Raw genomic sequence first — 14,818 nt, forward strand, 5'->3', positions numbered from 1 at the left:
AAGTGAAGGAAAAATAAAATCCTTTATGGATAAGGAATTATTGAGAGATTTTGTCACCACCAGACCTGCCCTACAAGAGCTCCTGAAAGAAACACTAAGCATGGAAAGGAACAAGTACCACTGCAAAAGCAAACCAGTTGGCAAAGACCAAAAATGCAATGAGGAAAATGAGGCAACGAATGGGAAAGAAAACCAGTCAGTAACAAAATGGCAGAATCAAATCCACACATAACAATATTAACATTGAATGTAAATGGCCTAAACGCTCCAATCAAAAGACATAGACTGGCAAACTGGATAAAAAGTCAGAACCCATCGGTGTGCTGTATTCAGGAAACCCATCTCACATACAAAGACACACATAGACTCAAAATAAAGGGATAGAAGAAGATTTACCAAGCAAATGGAGAACAAAAAAAAGCAGGAGTTGTAATTGTAGTCTCTGATAAAATGGACTTCAACAAAGATCAAAAGAGACAAAGAAGGACACTATATAATGGTAAAAGGATCAATCCAACAGGAAGAGCTAAGTATCCTAAATACATACGCCCCCAACACAGGAGCACCCAGATACATAAAGCAAGCTCTTTTTTTTTTTTAAGAAGAAAGAAAGAAAAAGAATAAAAAAAAATGAAGGAGTGGAAGAGAAAGAGAGAACGGCGGTGTTGCTTTATTGCCCGGACTACAATGCAGTCTAAAAATGGGTATGCCTATAATTGTGCTTAACAATAGAGACATGAAAAAAAAATGAGGGAAGAAAATAACAAACAAGCAGCCAACCAATATTTCATTTAAACCTGTATATAGGTGTGATGTGATACTGATAAGAGTGTATATTTTGTGTATTTAAAGTGGAGAGTTCTATAAATGTTAATTAAGTTTAAAAAAAAATAAAAATAAAAAATAATGGCTCTATTTATGTATTAGCTTTTGAACGTTGCAAGCATTATTTTACATTGCCAAGCCTCAGTTTTCTCATCTGGAATATACAGCTATTAATAGTACCTACTTCACAGGTGTTTTGTGAAAATTAAATGAAGTAATATATGGGAACCCCTTAGCAAAGTACTTTGCACATAGTAGGCTTTTAATAAATGTTAGCTATTATTATTTCTATTAAAGCCATTAACATTAATAAGCTCTTCAGACATTTTACTGTGAAGAGAAGAACAGAAGCAGGAGTTTCACCTTATATATAGCTTTAAATGTAATCTCTTGTTATATATGTCATAAACGTATATATATATATACACATACGAGTGTACAAACATCATGTCTCACATATGTTACTTGAAGTTTGAATAAAAATACCCATGGTGCACATATTTAGTAAACTGTTCCAATTAGCTTCCATTTTAAGACTTAAATATGACAGCAATTTTGATGTCCCTGAAAACTTCATTAAGCAGGATTCAACTACACAAACATTTAGATTAAAGAACATAGTTCTTTTTGGAGAACTTTTAGAAGTATAGAGTTTTAGAACTGTGTAAGCTACTCGACTATCAGATGATTCAAGTTGTCATTGTACCATTACTTTTTAAAGTAAGTATATGCTGTCGTTGCCTGGAAACCGCAATCTACCTTAGAGTTCATGAAGTTTCTGATCCAGAATTCTATATATGGGTCAAATATCATGTATTTCCACAGGATGAGAAAATCCAAAAGGTTGGTAAGTGCAATCAAAGAACAATACCACACAACTGGCTCCCAGAGCTGCCAAGCAATTTAGAAGACTGTATCACAGTTCAGGATCTAAACTACTTCATTGCCAATAAAAACAAAACCAAACAAAACAAAAAACAAAAACTCTGACAAAAAAGTAAGCATTTCCAAAGCTGATTTTTAAAACAAAGTTTAAAACTTCTATGTTTACTTATTTTCAAAGCCAGATTTTACAACATCCTATTCCCTTGTCTCAGCCCCAAGCATCTTACGGGCTCTAGCAGTGACACGTGTCACTGGAGTCATTTATTCAGCAACTACCAAAGATATTTAGGAGGTGATGTTGTTCAGAGTTTGTATATTTGTAGTCAGAGAAAGGAGGATCAAATGATGAAATTCACTGAGAAAGGAAATGCAGGAGATAGACCAAAGATGGGGCATGAGATCATGAGTTCAGTTTTGAACATGATGATTTTGAGATTCTTGTTGAATTTCTAAGTGAAGATGTCAAGAAAGTATTGGGTATATGAGTTAGTGGTTCAGAGAAACAGTTTAGTGATTAAAATTTGGAAGTAAAGGCATATATAAGTTACAAGTTGAAAGATTTAATCTAGGGGGAAGGAAGTAGACTGACAAGAAAATAGATCCTAACACTAACCCTGAATAACTCTAGTTCTCAGAACTCCTATCTGCTGGCTTAAGTGTCTGGGGAGGGTCCACAATAATTCAAGAAAGACTAAAAATGTAGTTATTCAACTTAAAGGAAACAAGTTTAAATAAATTGATCATATTCAATTTATGAAATTCTATGAATGGTTAAGTAAGATGATAACTAAAATATATCTACTGGCATCAAGGCCCAGAGGTCACTAACGTCCTTAGTAAGTGAAAAATTGGTGAAGTGCAGGCATACAGCTCAGCAAAAGCTGTTTAAGTGTGAGATGAAATAGAAAATGCATTCCTGTGTCTTTTTTAGAAATCTGTGAATAGAAGGAGAGTGATAGAACTGCAACTGAAGTAAGGAGTGGAGTCTAGAGATGTTTACTTTTATTTGGCTTTATGTTACAATCTGATATGGTGTGGCAAAGTGAAAATAAAAGAAAGAGAAGGTACAATATAGGTATAAGTTTCCTGAGTAGGAAGAGAGTAAGACTCAGAACAAAGATGCATAATGGGCTAGCCTTAGGTATAAGGATGGATATTTCCTGAGAGACATAGAGAGACAGAGGCCGAGAGACAAACAGAAAGAGAGAGAGAGAGAGAGAGAGAGAGAGAGAGAGAGAGAGAGAAACTGGTGCAGATGACAAGTAGAGGTTGATTTATAGATTGATGGCTTACATTAATGAAATTCCCATTTAAAGATCTGCCTCAAGCCTCTATCTGAGAATTAAAGAGAACACAGGAGAATAAAGATTTTGAGAAATACGAGGACTTGAAATAATCTTAGGAGAAATCATTGAGTAGAAAAAAATGATTATGAATGTAATGATTCCAATGGATTTTTTTTCAATTGCATGAAAAAAGGAAGGTAGCTAGAAAATCGTATTTTATTTAGAGTAGATGGGTTTCAATAACTAGAAGAAAAGACCAAGTACAAGCCTTGAGGACATTGGAACAAGAAAGTTTTAGTAGTGAAAAACAGATTTAAATAATGTATCACAGACAGGATAATAATATTCATAGCTTATTCATTATTGTGTCTCCAGCAAGGTGGGTATGATCGTTTTGTGAAAATTCATCTTGCACTTTTTCTATGTACATAATATATTTTAATAAAATGGTTTTACAAATAAAAACAATACAAAAGTGTCAGTGAATTATAAGTCCCCAGTTGTGTTCAGCATACTCCAGCCAGAATGTACTTTTTAAACATCTGCTGCTATACTAGAGAAGAATGTACTGAACCTCCAGTTCAATTGCTTGATTTTCAAGACACTATGGGCACAGCACACCAAGTCATTTAAAATGTATTGGGATAATGCTGTTATGATCCTTTTTTATGTCTGAAGGATCAATATTAATGTACCTCTTTATTTCTGATACTGATCATTTTCTTTTTCTTGTTATTTCTTGATTACTTTTGGCAGGGGTTTGTCATTTCAATGGGTTTTTTTCTACTAAAAAAAACACTATTGATTTTGTTCATTCTCTCTACCTCAAGTTGTTTTCTACATCATTAATTTTTGTTCTTATCTCTTTCATTTTCTTCCTCCTATATCATTTGAATTTAATTTGCTGAGATCTTTAACTTCTTGAGATCAATACACAGAAGAGTGTTTTTAAGTCTCTCTTTTCTAATATACATTTAAGGTTAAAATTTCCTTCTTTTTATTGTAATAAAATTAACCTAAGTAAAAGCTACATATATTAAATGGACATTTTGATGACTATTGACAGATATATTTACCCATATAGCCACCACTGTTAAGATAAGGAACATTTTTTCTATCACTCCAGAAAGTTTCCTCATGATCTTTTCCTGTATTTCTTTAGATAAATGGAATCATAGAGGTATTATTTGTATCTGTCTTATTTCTTTTAACATATTACAATTTATTATCTTTTAAAATGTTTGCTCCTTAATATTGAGATAAATTTTGCAACCAGTGAAATACACAGATCTTAAATGTATAATTTCAGTAAATTTTGTCAAATGTGTAACTAAACTTCTCAGTCAAGACATAGAATAATCTATTGCAGCTGGGTGCAGTGGCTCATGCCTATAATCCCAGCACTTTGGGAGGCCGAGGCTGGTGGATCACGAGGTCAAGAGATCGAGATCATCCTGGTCAACATGGTGAAACCTCGTCTCTACTAAAAATACAAAAATTAGCTGGGCATGGTGGCGTGCACCTGTAGTCCCAGCTACTCAGAAGGCTGAGGCAGGAGAATTGCTTGAACCCAGGAGGCGGAGGTTGCAGTGATCGGAGATCACACCACTGCACTCCAGCCTGGGTAACATCAGTGAAACTTTGTCTCAACAACAACAAAAAACAATAATTTATTGCCCCAGGAAGGTCCCTAATGCAACATTAGGCAACTACTTCTCTCAATTACATTATGCAGATTACATTTGCCTCTTCTTTAGCTTCATGTAAATGGAATTGTACACTGTGTATTCTTTTGTGTATAGCCTCTTACTTGGCATAATATTTTGTAGATTTATCAATGTTATAGCATATATCAAGGGTGTAATCTTTCATAGTGCTAAGAAATATTCCAAGTATCAATATACTATAATTTCTTTATGCAAATATTGTTTATGCAAAATGTTTATGCAAAATTATGTTTATTATTTATCTTCCATTAATGGACATTAGGATTTTCTCCACAGTAATTGATCATTATGAATAATGTTATTTTAAAGAGTTTTATGTAACTCTTTTTGCAGATTTGGGTCTTCATTTCTCTTGAATAAATTTCTATAATTACTAGGTAAATCTATAGATAGATGTAGATTTACCCTTATAAAAAGCAAATCGTTTTCTAAAGTGATTAAACCACTTTACTGACCTGAATCAGTGATTTGTATAAGTGTTCAATTTGTTCCACAGGTTATTCAATATTGGGGATGATCAGCTTTTTAAATTTTAGAAATTATAGTGGTTAAAAGTATTATCTTAACAGTGGTTTTTATTTGGATTTTTCTGGTAACAGTATTGATGCCTTTTTATGTTTGGGGCACTTATTTATATTTTGTGAAAGCATAAGTTCACATCCACTGCAATTTTTTGGATGTTTTCAAATTACAGATTTGTAGACATTCTTTATATATTTTGGATAAAAAGTCATTCTCCAAATGCTTTCTATGCTTCCATTAATAAGATGATGTTTTTCTTCATTATGTTAATATGGGTATAAAGAGTAAAGTGATTTTACAGCTGGATTAGGATACTATAATTATATGCATGGATTCCTGGATGTTTGGCCCTGACTCTTGACTAAGATATAGACAGTGTGATAAACAAAGTTTATTGTGTGATGTTTAATATTTGAAACTCCCCTGGCAGCACACATGAATGATGTATACTAGGCATAATCATATAGATAGTCTTGTTTGGCCACATGGTCAGAGGGGAACCAAAACTCTGTTGGAAAATTTAGGGAACTCTCCTGAAGCAAAGAGTTATGCTCAAATTTTAGTGGTTGAATCTGGGGATGAAGGATAACCTTGTGCAAATAAGGAAGACCCTAGGGAGCTGTGCCTGGAAATCTCTTGTTTGACTGAACAGTCTTTCTCCTGTTCTTCCCTTCTGCATATTTTTTCTCCTCTTTATTCTGCTGTACCCTAATTTTTGCTTTACATGGATACATTCTGTGGCTTTGTAGGTCTTTTCAATTATCCATTACTGTTGTAGTCTTTGCAAAGAGGAAATACATCTATTGATGGGCAACCACTAAACTGAACTTTCTAGAATTCGCATACTTCATAGACTGTGTTTTGTTTTTGTTTTCAGAATTTGACTATTTCACATAAATTTTCAATATCTTAGCCTAAAATTGTTTGTAGGAGTCAATTATTGTACTTGTAGTATCTGTAAGATCTCTAATGATAGCCCCTTTTTCATTTCTGTTATGGATAATTCTGTCTTTGTCTCTTTCTCTTTCTCTCCCCTCTGTCTCCCTTTCTATTGCTCTCTGTGTATGTGTCTAAGTGCATGTTTGTGTGTGCACACATGCATGACTGTCTCCTCTGATCAGTCTTGCTAAGGTTATATCAATTGCATTAATTTTTCCAGAGACAAACTTGGACTTCTTAATTTTCTCTGTTGTTATGTATTTTCTATTTTATCTTTTTGCTTTTATCTTATTTACTTCATTTTATGTAGTTTATGTTTACGTTGCTTACTTTGCTAAACTTAGTTTGCTAAATGGAAAGTTAGTTTGCTAATTTTAAACTCTTTCTATTTTTTAAATGTAAGTATTTTAGTCTATAAATTATCTTCTAATCATTGTTTTAGTCATATCCACCAATTTTTAAATATTGTATTGCTATTTTTAGTGAGTTCAAATATCTTTTAATTTTCTTATATTTCTTTTCTGATACACATGTTATTTAGAAGGACAATGGTAATATGACAATTATATATAATGTTTTCCAGGTTTCTTACTTTTTTAAAGTTTTATTATATTAGAATAAGAAAATATAAGAAAATAAATGGTAAGATTTTGAACTCTAAAAATTATTGAGAACAATTCAGTCATCATTATATCTTTGTGAAGGTTCCATTTTCTTTGTGAAGATTTCATGTGTACTTGAAAGGGATGTTGCTGTTCATATTCTTGCACAGATTTTACACATTTCTCTTTTTATTTAATATTTATATCAATTATTAAAAGATGAGAGTTAATATCAACAACAATAAGTATAGACGTCTATTTCTTTCTTCACTTTTACTATTTTTGCTTCAGGCACTTAAAGTTTGCCTCCTTTTTTTAAGAGAAAATTCTCACTCTGTTACCTAGGCTGGCATGCAGTGGTGCAATCATAGCTCACTGAAGCCTCAAACTCCTGGGCTCAAGTGATTCTTCTACCTCAACTTCCCAAAGTGCTGAGATTACTGATATGAGCCACTGTGCTCAGACTGAAGCTTGCCTCTTTTATCATTGTGTGATATCTTTTCAAAGTCTGGAAGTACTTCTTTTTGAAGTTTATTTCATTTAATATCCATCTAGCTACTCCAATTTAATTATGCATACATTTTTGTAGTGCATCTTTTCCTCTTATTTACTTTGAACTTTTCTGGCCTGTATTATTAAACAATGTCTCCTGTTCAGGACATTTTGTTGAAGGACTTTGCTTTTATTTCTTTTTTATCTAATCTGACAAATTACATTTATTTGCCTTTTTAGTTCATTTACACTTAATATAATCACATATATGTTTATTCTAGGTCCATAATTTTGCTACTTGTTTGGTTCAATATTTTTGTAGGTAAGATCTCTGGTGTTCATGTGAAACCATTTGGCCCTTGCCATTCTGAGATGCCATCATCCTTATTGAATGCAGGAAGCCAGATTCAATAGCAACATCTCCCACTGCCATTTTTGGCCTAAGTAATAGTCACTATAGACTCACAAAAATTTAAAAAATTAAAAAATGGAAGAACAACAGTACTTATCTCACTATACTTTTAAAAGCTTGATGAAAAAAGTGTCCTCTACACCATTGGTGAGACACAGGTCTAACATAGTATTTCAGTCTAACATTTCAACTTCCTTTAGACTGGATATTTGTCTGTACTGTACTAAGCACATTTTGGTATTTTTTCTTCAATAATTGCAGGCTACCTTTAAGTTCATGTTTCAGCCAACTAACCAAGCACCATTAGAACCAGTTTCAACTTATACAATCAATTAAGAGTCTCTGATTAGAGTACCCAAGTCAACAAATTCATCCCATGATATATACATTTCTTCTACCTTTACTCTTTATCCTTAGAATTGTTTTCCAGACATGTTATTTAGATTTCCATAAATGTAAATTAGATAAATTTTGCAAAACTCTTGGCAGAGGAAATTATGGTATGCATTTATGAGTCACACTTTATACTTGATTCTTGGGATCTGATAGGAATTAAACCTGTTTATAAATCTAAGAGCAATACCTATGGTAGAAGTGCTTGTCATAGGTGTTAAGAATATCAGTAGTTTCCTTTAGGACAACCTTAGAAGAGACCATTTGCTTTCTTGTCAAAGGAGCGTTGATGGGGTGAGGGGCTGCTATTCTATTGGCAAAGACAGCTCAGTAATATTTGAAAGATCAAAGCTCTTAGCATAAAAATCTGCCCAGAGACTGAATGCAGTGGTTCACATCTGTAATCCCAGCATTTTGAAAGGCTAAAGCAGGAAGATTGCTTGAGCCTAGGAGTTTGGAACCAGCCTGGATGTCGTAGGGAGACACTGACACTATATAAAATGAAATTAGCTGGGTGTGGAGGCACACACCTGTAGTTTCAGATACTTAGGAGGCTAAGGTGGGAGGATTGCTTGAGCCCAGGAAATTGGGGCTACGGTGAGCTGTGATTGCACCACTGCACTCTAGCCTGGGTGACAGAGCCCCAATACTTTATAATCAATGACCTAACTTTACCAAAAGAGATTTTTGAAGATAATGAATTCATTTACATTGTAATCTGGCCACCCACAGGTTTAACCTTATGTTTGCACTTTAGAAACTGCAATCCTGTGGCTAACAGAGATAGGGCATTTTTTTCTGGCTTGTTGCTTAGAACTTGAGTTAAAAAGTCTTGAGCTTAAAATTTTCTTTCTGCACATTTTTCAGTAATGTAGAAGCAAACAAATAATCCACGGTTCTGATACTCCATTTCCATAAAATGTCATACGGCATTAAATATTTGGCCATTCAAAGGTTAATTGACACTTAATTCCCGGTGACCACAGATGACAGCTTAAATAAATGTTTACCATAGCATGGTGTGGGCTGCCAATGCATTTACTACTAGCATCAGGGTTATGAAGGCCTCTAGATCTAGCCAGAAAAGAGAACCAATCCAGATTTCTATCTCTAAGATGTTGATGAAAAAACTCAACATTATAAAACATAAAACATTTCAAGAGGGTTTTCTGAGCCAAATATGAGGACCATGACCTGTGACAAAGCCTCAAGAGGTCCTGAGAACATGTGCCCAAGGTGGTTTGGTTACAGCTTGATTTTATACATTTTAGAGAGACCAAAGTTACAGGCAAAGACCTAAATCAATACATGTAAGGCATACATTAGTTTGGCAAAGAAAGACAGTATATCTCAAAATAGGAGCTTCCAGGTTACATGTGGGTGCAAAAATTTCTTACTTGACAATTGGTTGAAAGAGTTAAGCTTTGCCAAAACAGTTGAAGTCAGCAGAAAGAAATGCTTAAGGTTAAGATAAGGGGGGTTGTGGAAGCCAAGGTTCTTGTTATATAGATGAAGTCTCCAGGTAGCAGGCTTCAGAGAGAGTAGATTGTAAATGTCCCATATCAGACCTTAAAAGTTGGCAGATTCTTAGTTAAATCTCTCATGGATCAGGAAACTATCTGGAAAGAGAAAAGGATTCTCTATAGAATGCAAATTTTCACCACAAGAGATGGCTTTGCAAGACTATTCTAAAATATGTCAAATAAATATATTTTGTGGTAAAATACTTAGATTTCCTTTAGGGCCTGTTACCTCTCATGTAATGTTATTCCAGAGTTAGGTTGGAATTGGTATCTTATTGCTACAAACAGTCTATCAGTCTTAGATCAAATGTAAATGCTAAAAAACAAAAGGTAGAGGGTATAATGAAACTTGTCTCAAGCCATCTTCCCATCATGGCCTGAATTAATTTTTCAGGTTTCTTTGGAATCCCCTTGGCTAAGTGGGAAGGGTACATTCAGTCATTTGAGGGGCTTAGAATTTTAATTTTGGTTTACAAAGGTCTGCCCCTCTCAAACTTCTTCTGTTACTAATAACTTAATCGACTAGAGATCAGAGAATCAAAGACGCTATAAGTGCTATGGGATAAGAGAACTATCATAGGAATTAGATCTTACAAAATTTTAAGAGGAGGTGGGGAAATGATAGTCTAGAAGGCAGAGTTGAGGGATCAGAGGAATAAGACATGAATCAGTCCTCCTGAAGCATTGATGTGAGGAGGTAAGTTAGGGCTTGAGAGAATCAAAGAAGTCATATGTGACGAACTGCTAACTAAGCATCTGGTAGTGGACTGGGATCATCTGTTGGTGGGCCTTTGTGCCTTCTTGACTAATGGCTTATGGAGAAACTGAACCTGTGTGACCACTGAAGCTAGATCACAAGTTCAATACAGCTCCTGCCTGGCTCTCTGTTAGTACTCTTGCCCTTAGAATCCAGCCACCATGCTATGAAGTCCAGCCCATATGGAGACCAACTAAAGTCCCTGGCCCTACAGCCCAGCAGGGATCCCAGTCAATAGCACCAACTTGCCAGTCATGTGCATGAGCAATCCTGGAAGTAGATTCTCTAGCTTCAGTAACATTAAGTGGAGAAGCAATGAACTTTTCCCACCAAGCCATACCCAAATTGCCAATTTGTGAACAAAATAAATGTTTATTGTTGTTTTAAGCCAAGGATTGACAAACTTTCCCAGCAAAAGGCCAAATGGCGAATTTTACAGGCTTTGTAGGCCACATGCTGTCTCTGTTGTATTTTTTTTTTAACACAAGTTCAACAATAGTAAAAAAAACAAAACAAAATATTCCTAGCATACTGACCACACAAAAACAGGATGTAGGATTTGGCCCATGAGCAATAGTTTACTGTATCCTATTTCAGACCACTAAGTTTTACAGTAATCTGTTACATAGCACTAAACTATCAGAGCAACCAGTTAAATAAATTGCACAAAGCTGAATTTGGAAAATTAGGAGAAAAAATGAGAGTCAAGGAATCACATGTGTCTGTGCGTGCGTGTGTTTATTACTATACATTCATACACAAAGCACATTTCGTAAGAATTCTATAATAGCTTTATTGGCTTAAATATAGAAGATCAAATGCCAAAGGTAAATGTAACAGCAATGTATAAAAACTTCCATTAGATATATCTTATTAAAGGGAAGAAAACAAATTTATATTAAAAACCTCCCATATTCCAGGATCTCTGTGGTACCATGGCATACATTATTTTATTTCTCTTTGAAACAATCTTATGAAGGAGGTATTGTTGTCCTTGTTTTACTAATAATGAAACTCATTTGGATAAATCACATAATTTTCTCAAGGTCCCATGATTCCTTGATTAGTAATAAGCAGAGCTTGAATTGAAACTTAGTTCTATCTACCAAACTCTAAAGTCTATGTCTTTAAGGATTAGCAGAAGTGGGTCTTAAATAAAATCACTTCAGTTAAAGTATCTTTCTCACTTTCCCTGTTAGTTACACAGAGGAAGGAAATGAGACACTGAGTTCCTTAGAATCAGAACATGATATAACTGGCATTAAGGCTTAATTCCTTCTGTACATAACAATCTCATGTCTATATTTGGCTAATTTTCAGCTGCACTGTATTTAATATGCACATTTATATGTGATATCGTTTTATGTAGTAAGGACTCTAAAAGTTTAGATACTACTTTTAGATTTCATGCATGAGCCAATTTGTCATCAGAATTTATCAACAAAACCTAAAATTTTCAGCAAATAAATAAGATACACAATAGTCTCCCTTATTCATAGTTTCATTTTCCATGGTTTTAGTTACTGGTGATCAACAAAAGATGGAAAATATTATATCATTGCTATTGAACATTGGGGCCATTATTAGGTAAAATAAGTGTTACTTGATTGAACACAAGCGCTGTGATACTGCCACCATCAGTCTGATAACTGAGACAGTTACTAAGTGACTAACAGCAATCCAGACAGAGAGGGTAGTGTGATATTTCATTTTGCTACCCAGAAGGGTGCACAATTTAAAACTTATAAAGGATTTCTGGAATTCTTTTATTTCCATCATAATACCTACATCATTCACCTCCCTTCATCTCATCACATAGGCATTTTATCATCTCACATCATTAAACAGGAAGGATAAATACTGTATGATAAGTTAATTTCAGAGAGACAGACCACACATTCTCCTTTTATTATAGTATATCGTTATAGTTGTTCTATTTTATTAACAGAGATGTGTTAATTCCTTACTGTGCCTAATTAATAAATTAAACTTTATAATAAGTATGTCTGTATGGAAAAAAACATATATAGGGCTTGGTGCTATCTGTAATTTCAGGTATCAACTGGGACTTTGGAACACATCCCCTGAGGATGAGAGGACTTCTGTATGAGTGTGGATTCTTGTTGAGTGACAGAAAAAGAGACTTGTTTCATATGCATTACTTGGAGGCATAGAAGACACCCTAGAAGACATGTTGTTTTGAGTTGGCACAGTCTGCGCGAATCGGTGTTCTTTTTGGCATATATTTTTGTGATATATCTAACTCATGCTAAGCACCATGAAGGTTTATGGCCCAAAGACTGACAGCCAATTCCTCTCGGGAATCTACGTCCATCCACTCTCTATGGCTGATTCTTTCTGATCTCTAAGCCTGCTCGGAGGCACTCACTCAGGAAAACTTTTATCAAGTACTCTTAAAAATCTCTGCTCCGCCTCTCGCTGCAGATCAGAATACCATCAGAAGATTTCCATGAGCCATGGAAGCCTTTTCTCTTCCTCAGCGGAGAGAAAATGAACAGTTTTACAAATCCCTGAGGAGACGCTGTGGAGTTATAGACCGGGATGGAAGATCTTCCCATTGAAGCCACAGGGCTCCATCTTAGCTCTGGCATTGTAATGCAAAGTCTGGAGAGAACAAAGTCAAGAGCATGGTTTTAGTCCAATATCCCTTTATTTGGTAGGCTAGTGTGTTGGAATTTTCATCAATACCCAATTATCTTCTCCTGGCCACATACCAGGTGATAGGATGATAGAAACAAGCAAAGTGAAGCAAAGCCACATAAGTACTTCTGGCCAATGAAATGTGAACCTAGGCATGTACTAGCTGGTGTACTTTTGCCCATGTTCCTTTTCTCAGCTGCAGGGATTGCAGATTCTTGTGTTTACATGGAGACGCTGCAAGATCAAAGCATCTTGAAATGTATGTACCATGTGAAAGACAGAAACTCTGGAATGCCTCTCAGACTTGCAGCAGAGTTTGGGTGCAAGGGAAGTAAGCTGTTATTGCATTAAGCCACCCAAATATGTGTTTTTGTTTCTGTGGCAAATCTGATCTATCGTGATTAATATATGTGGCAACTTCATGATGCTATATCCATCAAGATTCTGCTGCTTGTAATGAATGTATCCAATGGATCCACTTTTCACAGCTGATACTTCAGAATAGTGAAGCAAAAATACATAATTTCATTGTGAACCCAATCTTTGTCAATAGCATTTGTTTACCAGGTAGAGACCAATTATCAGCTAAAACTGAGGACTAACCTGATTAATTTGCAAAGGTATAAGCAATATTGTTTGTTAAACATCCCTTTCTCAATCAATTTTGGAAGGGCTTACTTTATCATGTATCAAGAATTTTGGTTTGTTTTTTTAACAGCTCTCAGTTTTCTACCATTGTTTTATACATTGCAGATTCAGTAACATCAGCCTCCTCCGATTGTCACTATTATTGATAAAATATCCTTCTTTATCTCTCATTACTTTTTTCCCAAATTGATTTTAGAATTATTTAATTCAAAACTATACTTGGATTTAAGTTGCAGTTACACTAATTTTATAAGGTAAATTAGAAATATTAAGCATTTATTTAATATTTAGCTGAAGTATTCATGTATATGGCTTGTCTTCATCAATTCTGCCTCTTTATTTATCCCAATAAAATGTTATAGTTCCCTTTACAAAGATCTAGAATATCTCGTATTAGGTTTAGCCCTAATTATTTTAGATAATTTAGTTTGATTATAAATGGAATCTTCATTATTATTGCTGGTTTAATGGGATGCTTTTATCTTTGTTATATCTATTTTATTTTGGCTGCTTTATTAAAGTTGTAAAGTTGAATGCAAATCAAACACTTTAATTAAGCTAAATCTCTACTAGATTGGTAGAATCCAACCCTATGAACTTACTGTTACAAGAATGTTCATAGCAACAGTATTTGTAATACTACAAAACTGGAAACAATTCAAATGTAAATCAAAAGAGAAATAAATAATTAACTGTGGCATATTCAAACAATGAAATACTGCAGTTGACAAAGAGAAGTACCTAGTTATCACTCAGCTACATGTTGAATGAAGAGTGCTGAATAATAAAAGATGAGTCTACTCACATGAAGGTCAACAACAGGCAAAACTAATCTAGGCTGACAAATCAAAATGTTGGTTTAGAAATCAAAATAAAGAGATGTTGACAATAAGGGACAAGAGGAGACTTCTGGTTTGATGGAAATGTTCTGTATCTTGAGTTGAATAATGCTTACATGGGTGTATGCATATAAGCTACACATTTTTGTCCATTTTGTCATATGAAAATTATACCTAATTAAAAGACATATACACACAACCTGCAGAACTAATCTAATGATGATACAGTTAAAAAGAGGTTGATATTTACTGGGAACAGCATGAAGCAAACTTCTGGGGTGGTGATCTGGCTGTTGGATATGTGAGA

Source organism: Cebus imitator, unplaced genomic scaffold (genome assembly GCF_001604975.1).
Source record: "Cebus imitator isolate Cc_AM_T3 unplaced genomic scaffold, Cebus_imitator-1.0 Scaffold330, whole genome shotgun sequence".
NCBI lineage: Eukaryota > Metazoa > Chordata > Mammalia > Primates > Cebidae > Cebus > Cebus imitator.